The sequence below is a fragment of the Cupressus sempervirens genome, chromosome 3 (genome assembly GCF_028749045.1).
Source record: "Cupressus sempervirens isolate cs-2001-9-10 chromosome 3, ASM2874904v1, whole genome shotgun sequence".
In the NCBI taxonomy this organism is placed as follows: domain Eukaryota; kingdom Viridiplantae; phylum Streptophyta; class Pinopsida; order Cupressales; family Cupressaceae; genus Cupressus; species Cupressus sempervirens.
The window spans coordinates 180,829,255-180,839,163 of record NC_143120.1 but is presented as its reverse complement, the minus strand read 5'-3'; the positions used below and the strand labels follow the sequence as shown (position 1 = coordinate 180,839,163).

The 9,909-nt window shown below is 31.3% G+C and overlaps 1 pseudogene; it reads right to left on the bottom strand.

The window, feature by feature from the left end:
• Positions 1–858: 858 nt before the first annotated feature.
• LOC149565381 (floricaula/leafy-like protein pseudogene) lies at positions 859–8,427 on the bottom strand (annotated as a pseudogene).
• Positions 8,428–9,909: the final 1,482 nt, after the last annotated feature.

Here is a 9,909-nt window from a genome sequence, read left to right as displayed (position 1 = left end):
CATGTACCATTTGGAATGGTAAGTGTATGGAAGTAAGTTTCAAACAAACTATCACAAATAATTAGCCAAAATAAATCACAAATTAAAAATTTGGCATACTTATAACAAAGCATGCAGTTTAAATTTGTTGTAGGAATAAATATCTTGTATGGTGCTTTTCTTGTGCTCACTACATCATTTTCATTGAAAATTGGAACTACGCACAACTCTCGCAAAGAACCTACAGTTTCACTCAATTATTTTCTGAACTTTGAATCCTTGAATTCATTATTAGTTACAAGAAGTTTGGATGATGCAACATCCGACTATATGATAGCAAGACATAATTTAATTTGTGAAATGTATTAAAATAAATTATCTTTCCTATTTATCTCCTCAGAAAGTATATTGAGCATTAGAAATATGACAATCATAAATAAGATTAAGGCTATTATAAACCTAACTAAATAGACTATCATACAAAGCCATGAGACCACTTTTCCCAACAACAACATATGATTTTCCATCAAGTTCCACCTATGGTTTCTAGAGATCTAAAAAACTATTCAATATTGTAGACATCAATGTCAATATAATAGAGTATTATCAAGTCATGGATAATAGGGATGCCAACACAACCACATTAAATATGAATATGAGCATTATAGAAAGAAAAGCATGCTAAACAAGGTCAACCATGCATTTCAATACACATTCAAACATTTTTCTGAACATTTAAGAAGAGTTACTACACTATTGATCGAAACATTATTTCAACCAAGTAAATACATTTTGATCCATGTCACAAACAATATCACTCTCTCTTGACAAGCTATCTAATCTTATTTGGATAAAAGAACCAAGATTTGGTTTTAAATTCTATGCACTATCTTTTTGAGGTGATTGTAGAGCATTATAAACAAATACCTTTCTAGGACATTTCTCCACTCTTTCCTTAGCAATGTGCTAAACATCCAGTAGAAACTTGCCACACCGCTCATAGAGATCAAACAAATAGTCAAGCTCATTCTTTTTTCCTCTTACAAGTTCTCCTGGTTCAGTTACAATAAAAGGGTGTTAGCTTTGCCTATCTTCACCATCTTCTTTGGACTCTTTTGAGTGCCTTCTCTACTTTTTGCAAGCTTTGAGCTGCTGATCACTATAATAGTTGTTATTATCAGGTAGTGTTATTAGCCCACTCATTGCAGTACTCAAATGATCGGTATTTTGGAGCAGCAACACATGATCATTGCCTGTATTTAGGTTCAAAAGATAGTTATTTTGTGACAAAATCATAGTGTTATCTTCATTAGATTCTTCCACTGATAGACTTGTATCAACAATCCAAGTTATCATCATATGATCTAATAGACCCTTATAATCCATATATAGTCCTTATCTTCACCAAATATTAGAAAGAACCAATAAATCAAAGAATACATTTCATATAGAAATGATGAACCTTAGAAGCTATTGAATCTTGCCCCCTTCGCCACTAATCATTGTTCATGTCAATATGTGTCATATTTAATTACTAAAGTGTATCAAATTTCCACAATCTACAATAGATAATTATTTTCTCTTCTTTAATAGACTGCGAGATAGTTTTTAGAATAAATGCTAATCATAGTACATGATTCATAATCAGAATGCCTTTTCTCATGATGTATAAGACATCCTGAAGTATGATCTGAAATGTCAATGCTAAAAACTATCACAAAATCGATCTTAGAAGAGAAATTTACCATATTTGACACTATCAGAGAAGACAAGTTTTAAAACCCATTAAAGAGCTGAAGCATAAAAAACAATTGCATCTTTACAAACAATGCAACAATGGTACTCAGAATAATATGAACAATGAAATAGTTCTCAGTTCTCATTTTAATGGAAGAGTGATTGCAAGAAACTGTTTCTACACAAAGCTATATATAATGTTACAAGTATTTACTATTTTTATAGCTTTAGAGCCTACCTACTAATATGATCTAAATTATGTGAGGAGAATATCTAGAGGCAAACATGAGGAAAATGTGGACACTGGAGTGCGAAATAGTGCTCTTAGAAGAACAAATTACAACTATCATGTGTAACTGTATAATTGATTATTTTTTCAAGAACACATGTGTCTCTTAAAGGAAAACAAACATAAAATAGAGTAAGAAAGCATCTATATGTGCACACAAAAACCAAGTATAATGATAACTCTTCCATTCAAATATATGTAGCAATGGATAGGCACAAATTACCTTCCTGAGATAGACCAATAGTGTGTCTAAGGCATTCTCATCACTCTTGCGTTGTTTGCCATCGATGACAGCAAAGAGTTCCATATGCTTCTTCCTCTCTGCTTCATCAAGCCTTCTCCTTTCTTCCCTAATTGCAAATTTAATGCCATATTTCTCTCCAAAAGGAAGATCAAGGATGTATATTTCAGCCATGATCCTAACAACATCATCCAACTCTTGCTCAGTCAGATTGACCAATGTGTTGGTAGTTAAACCCATCTCAACCATCTTGCTTAGCGTTATGCATTTCAATTGATCGACTTTCCCCAAGGACTCAATGATAACTTGCTGTTAATCAATCTCTACTAGAACTAATAGATGATAGAAAACTATACATGTAATTTCTTCTGATAATAGAGGGGTCAAATTTTTTTTGTGTGAAATGCTCTTTTGTTGTAGAGGTAAGAATAGAAGTATTTGATACCATTTATTTACCATTCCATGCATATGTTAGTCAATGTATTTCTTATGGGTTAGATTATAAATTTGAAGACAAACAAAGATTTGTTTCTCTTTTCAATTTAATGAACTAACAAAGTAATCAAAGAATTACTAAAGTTAGAAGTAGAATTTCTATCATGACTTCATATCTTTTCATCTTGTATTTTATTCATACTACAAGTTTTCATAACTGCATAATCAATTACGTGGAGTCATAAGATGTGTGAATTTTTGGAGTTGATCTCATTTCAAGACCAACCCATTGCCTAAGTTATTCTTTCCTAGGTCTAACTTGGTTTACCTCTTCTATTCTCTAGTCAAGAACACACCATAGTAGGATTAGAAACAAAAAAATTATTTGAAAATCACCTACAAGGGAGTTCTACGTATAATTCAGAGGGAAATTAGTTATCAAGTAACATTTTCCCAACTGTTGTATTCAATTGTTCTTCAAACATTTGGGCATTTTGAGAGTTATTAAAGAAAGAAAAATTTGTTTACCAACATGATGGTAATATGTTTGATAGGCTTGGAAGTAGCCTAGTTATAGAGTTCGATAATAAGAATGTATTAACACCTCCTCCTTGCATCAAATGTCAAGGCAATTTAAAAAGTGGTTACCAAAAAAATGTCTCTTTAAGAGATTGCAACTTAATTTTCTAGGTCTTGAGTCTAAAATTTTTTGGGGTTGCCATCTCCAAGAGTGTAATACAAGACATTGGTACTAAGTTCCTTAATACATTTTATTGAAAGCAAGAATTGGATTTGAAATGCTTATTACTTAGTTTCATAGCTCTCACAAGCATCATAATATTTAAATTTTGTGCTTGGAAAAAAAAGGGATTTCTCAACAAAAATAAAAATCTTACCAGAGTTTTCTTATATGTATGAAGCTGATATAGAAGCCAATACATTGTATAGACAAGCTCAATCCACCAGCAGAAAATGCTTGCCTAGTTCCCTGCAAGAAGGCTTGTGTAAGCATGTGTTGGACATGATTTTATTTTTTAACAAAAATATTACGAGTTTTAAACTTAATGCTATAATGAATTCAAATTTTTATTATAGGTGGTGCATTAAATTCTATAATGAATCCTAGAGAAAAATAGTGGAGAATCACCAAAGAATCTCAATAACAATTGATTTTGAACAATATACTATCTCGGCCCATATCCTCCCTCATTCTAGTTCAAACCACTTTACAGTTCAGCTGAATATCATTGAGGATTTACTCCCAAAACAATGTCCTTTAAAGTTTGAAAAAATGTGGGTGAGGGATGAAAACCTAATGAATACAATAGAATAGTAGTTGAAGGAAGCATATGTATCAAGATGAAAATTATATTGCTTGGTAACTAAGCTAAAGATGATCAAGAATAAATTGCTACTTTGGTAATAGTTTTGAAGCAAAAGAAATAATAGAGTAGGAAATTGAGGAGCCTAAAAGGGTAGTGATTGATAAAGGAATGGACAAGGAACTCTATCTCAAAGAAAAGAAACTATTAGCTAGTTAGGAAGATATCATTGGTATGTTAGTTTGAGCTTCACTTGGTTTTGAGAATACTTTAATATTCTCTACTTAACAAGGCCAACCATGTGAAGGTGGAAGCTCATCTAGCCCCCCATCTCCCCCAAAAGAAAAAAAAAATCAATCTAAATTACCCATTATCATCTAATTACATACTTCATTTATTCATTCATCCATTTATGAACTATAACATTCAATCAATACAATCACATAACATTCATTAATATGATATAAAATTCATTAATACACAATACTAATCAAGACTTCATTAACACATAACAATATTCATTAACATGAAATAAAAATCAATATTAATATGCAACATTCATAGATAATTACTTAAAACACTGTTCTTTCACTATCCAACAAAGTTTATCAAAGAGCATTTAAAAAAAATCATTTCTTATTTTTGTTTTTCTTAGCTCTCTTAAGAAAAAGGCTGATAGGAGTATCAAAATCTTCTTCATTCTCCTCCTCTTGTGGCACATGTAATGTCAAATTATGATGCTTCCCCCTATTTTGAGGAGCAGGAGGTTGCTGCACTAAAGGGGGCTCTATTGGAAGAACAAGTAAATGGGTTAAATTGGCACACTCTTTTTCTTTTTAAAACTATTACAAGTATTTAGTTAACCAGTACAACATAACATGCATTTTTCTTACCTGACAATGCCACATCATGTACATTAACATTTTGATCCGCTGCCACATCAACATGCTGAACACTTGGACCATGCTCTAAAATATTCAAAAAAAGGTTACACATTAGCAATTAAAGATGTTAAATTGTATTCATAATTGCATAATTAATTTTCAATAGAAAATTAATACCTCCACCACTATGATGCACATCATGGCCTTCATCATGGATAGGTTCTGTGATAGGATATGAAGATTGTAGTGAAATGTTATGCACATTGTTATGTAGTCAATTTGACCAATTTACTTGTGTCTTATTTGGTGCACTAGATTCTTGGCATAGGGGTGCAACCACGACTTTATAACCTTCCTTCAAGGCAATTTTTTTATCTTCATCCATGGGCTCTACATTGAATTCTGTGCCCTATATTTTTTGCTTAATGTCTTCAATTTTTCATGTAGGATTTGATTAAACAAAATTGTTTGCAACACTATATAAATTTTTTTATATGAAATTCCATTGCTATTACTTACAAGTCGAGATTGAAGATTCATATAGCCACTAGAGCCAAGTTTGTGTTGGCCAACCTTTTCTACTATCACTTTTGTAGCCACTGATGTGTTCTGCATTCTATGAACAGTTTGAAACAATTTATATTATATATTTAAAAATATTACTAATTAGTGCATGATTACATTCTACTTAATAATATCATGACATACCTTCTTTTTCCCTCTTTTGGTTCATTGCCTTTATCACGTAGCCTTTTCTCTTTTGCATCTTCTATTATTTCATTCCACTCCATCCGTGGAATCATAGGAGGAGGGCCGTAATTTAGGTTCTCCTTTAGACCCCTTCTATATTGGTCCCTCACAATCTTTATATGTTTTGATGCTCTTTTGAGAAGTAGGGCAGTGTCAAAAATATTTTTTCCAAAAAGATCCTCAAACGATGTAATGAGCTGATTTTTTTAACTCAGGACCTTGGTCATTCCACCTTTTAAAATAAAATAAATTTTCTAGATCAATAACTTTAATATTGTACAATAAATGGAATAAAAGAAAAATATTGTAGCAATGATGCGAAACTACATACCTTTTACATATGGTGGGTCCAAATAGCCTCAATGTCATATCAAAATGATGATCAAAGAAAACATTATTTCCTACAAACACATCATGGGATATCACTCCAAAACGAGTTATGTATAAGTAACCTACAATTACACAGTAAATAATAACAATTTTAAGGCACCTGGAAGCTTTCATAATTTTAGCGGAAACATAGTTTTCTTGTTCAGCAACAATGTCCTTGCAAATAAACCAGTACTAGTCACACAGGCTGCTCCAGGAAATGAATCAACTTCAGTAGTACTGGTCTCTGTCGCTCTATCAATTGAAGGTCTATATATTAGTGCACAAAATAGGTATATGAGTATAAAATCCACCCAACAAAAAAAACAATGCATGATTAGCAATTACAAAATATAGAAAAGGAAGGTTTTACCGGTTGTACTTGGCATATTCGAGGATGTTTGCATGCTCATTGTTGTGAACAATGCACTTGACAATATCAGAGTGATGAATGAAGGAGGCATCTGCACTTCATCATGAGCTGAATAATACAATATTGTTAGCAAAAACATTTGTAATGGATAAAGATAAATGGGACACTAGCTAGAAACATCCAAAAATAAAAGTTAAGTGTTATAATGTTGATGAAAACAAACAATGTTAGACCGGTTTCACTTTCAACATTAGATGTCCTATTTTAACATTGAGTGGGATTGGCTAAAAATCAAATAACTATACCAATAATAGCCATAAGGTTACTAACACAAACACAAGGACCATGTTAGGTGAGATGGCCAAGTGAAATCCATGTCATTCTTCTCTACATACCTTTCATTTAAATGGCTGTAAATTTCTTACACACTCAATTTAAACATTTCTTGTATCTTCTTAGTACATAACAAATGCTTAATCGAATGATAAATTAGTAATTAACCAATATTATAAGATTCACTTTTAACAGTCATATTTCATTTGAATATAGTAAGCATAGAATTAATCATTTATTTAAACAAGATGGAGAAGGAAAAATAGGTTAACTTGCACTATAATCTTGCTGTTAATCTATCAAAAAAGGCACTGAATGTACTAGTTAGTAGTAGAGGAAACATAAAGTTAACATTAATTTATTTTCCACTACATTCAAAATCGTCCACCTATCGATGCCAACACACATAGTCGACCTTGCTCGTGTACCTAACTTTTGAAACACATTAGTGCATTAAATAACTTTTGTTGTTCTTAATATATTGTTGGTACCTACCTCTAATGTTACTTTTATATTAGATTTTTAAACTTTTATGAGACATCTTATACCTTTAATATTACTTCTATATTAGAATTACAAACTTTTTTGAGACATCTTAAACCTCTATTTCTTTACTTATGGTCACTTACAATATTGCTGAAAGCATATTAGATATATTCAAATTCTAAGGAATTAAAATTTAGGTCACTTGGTTGACTCTATTAATTTTAACTTTAAATGAAGTATTTTATTAAAATTAATAGAATAGGTGAAATGGTATTTAAAAAAAAAAAAAACATTGATTGTTCTTGCAACAACAATCTAGATGTATCTGGAATTGGTTAAGATGTGTACATTATTCTTGTGACTTTTGAAGAATATTCTAAAGAGGGTTGGAAGAAGATAATATGTGATATGATATGAATTTCACTAGTCTAACATCTATTTTAAAATAGTGGGAGTTTTCAATCATTGAATTCTAAATTTAGATAATTATATTCTTTCAAAAAAGGAGGATTTAGATAGTAATGCTTTAATCCTCTTTTTATCCCATGTGAATCTTGTGTTTCTACATTTTAAGAAATCAAACATACCATGAATCAGTAGCCATAAATGTCTAATTCAATACCAGACTTTGCTAAGGAACTAGAATGTGCAAGGCATATTACAATGTATGGAAACCCTATGTCTAATTTAGTAGATTACCATTAATTTAACTAGTGTAATCTTGTTTTTACATGGATTTGTTAATAGTAAATAAGTTCTTAATTGAACTCAGTGGTCATAACACTCTCACCTTTCATAGTCAAGCATAAGCTAAACTAGTTCAAGCAGAGACCTAAGTATGGAATAACACTTAGTCATAACTAAATATGCCTTAAATAAACTCAATGGTGTAATAATACTATAATTTTCAGTAATGTTGTAAAGAGAAGGTGTTACTTACACGAAGGTTGTGTGCTACAACCTTCACCATGTTCACCACACAATCTCACAAGTGTCACAAATTACTGGAGAAGAACACATAATATTTTAGATCATGATCCATAAGATACTATAAAAATAAACATCTATTGAACTTCTATTATTGCTTGAGATTAATTATTGCTTACCTTCAAAGATTTTACTCTACGTATCAATTCTTCTTTTAATGCCTCTGTCTCCTCGCTTGTGTCACTCTTGAGAATAATGTTAAGAATTTCATCACTGTATCTTTGAATGAGTTGGTGAGCCATAAATATGGGGTCACCACTAAGGGCGATGTAATCTAGAAATGACACCCATGTTTCAGATCACATTTGATCTGTTGTCATTTTAGCTTTTCCCTATCAATAAGTATCAAGTTTTGACACCAATATCAATAAAATTCCATCAAAACAACTCTAAAGCCATAAATAAAAGAACATAATAATATGAAATTTGTTTCTATATAATTTGAACAATTACAATAATTAATGTTTACCTTTGCTGAAGAAGGTGTGTGAGATGGTGCATCCCTACCTGTGGATGGTGGTCTATCCATGTCGCCCTATGAAAAAGATTAGTAATTCTTAGCAATCAGCAATGAAATGAAAGTAATAGACTTAACAAAAAATATATTAATAAAACAATAGATTGTATATTGGAGTCAATATTAATTGGAGGCAATATGTTTAAATGTTATACTTACTAGTCCCATGATAGGGGCTTTTTTTAATCTACACGATTCAAATTGTAATCTATTAGAAGCTCTTCCCTTGCACTTATTGATTTTATCACACATACAAAAACATTATTTCTCTTGCATGCCTCAAATATACAATTTGACCACTTATTAGTTGACACAAGTCGAGAACTATTTATAAATCCTGCAATATTCCCTATTTCTTTTGGCCTTCCATCAATATACATAGCGAACCTTTTAGTTTGATCATTTTCTTTGCATTGTATATAATTTGGTGACAATGCATACCTACACATACTTTTTTTATATTGCAAAATCTGCATCTAATTTTTGTAATTGTAACAAGGTCCTACATACTCCATCAATTCAACAACTTTATTGTAATAGACCTTTATGCCATCCATGGAAAATAGGCCCAAACCATGTAATGAAGATGGAGCTATGTGATATATCCTTTCATTAACAGAAAAATTAGTGTTAACTGGAGGTAGTTCCTTGGGTACACATTCTTTCTAAAGATGTGTGTACCTTAAGGGAACCTTCCTATCACCTTTGCTCTCATTATCATAAGAACACAACCCCCCCTCAACAAGAAAAAATTGCATTCATTTATTGAATTTTCTTCTAGTATTTTGACCTCTAGTTGATCTCCCTATTTTAGATCTACTAGATGTCTCACTTTTGTCTTCTATTCCTGCATTTTCCTCACTCGAGGAAGAAAAATTAGACAAATACCTATTTGGTGATACCTTCAATCCATAAAATGAGAGACATACTAGGACTAAAGTTGATGTTGATGGTAAAGAAAATGATATGCAAATAAAAAATTGTATCTATAGGGTTTATTGACTTATACCTGTCGATCCATGTGACTGTGCAAGATCCTAGTTAAAGACGTTCAATAGCCTACATATGTAAATCATTTATCTTAAGTTAGCCAAAAATTTGGTCTGATTAATGTGTATATCTACAAAAATATTGGACATGTTGTACTTAATGTTTATATCTGCACATATAGTTTTGAAAGAAAAATTTGATCACCTCGCTCATCAAA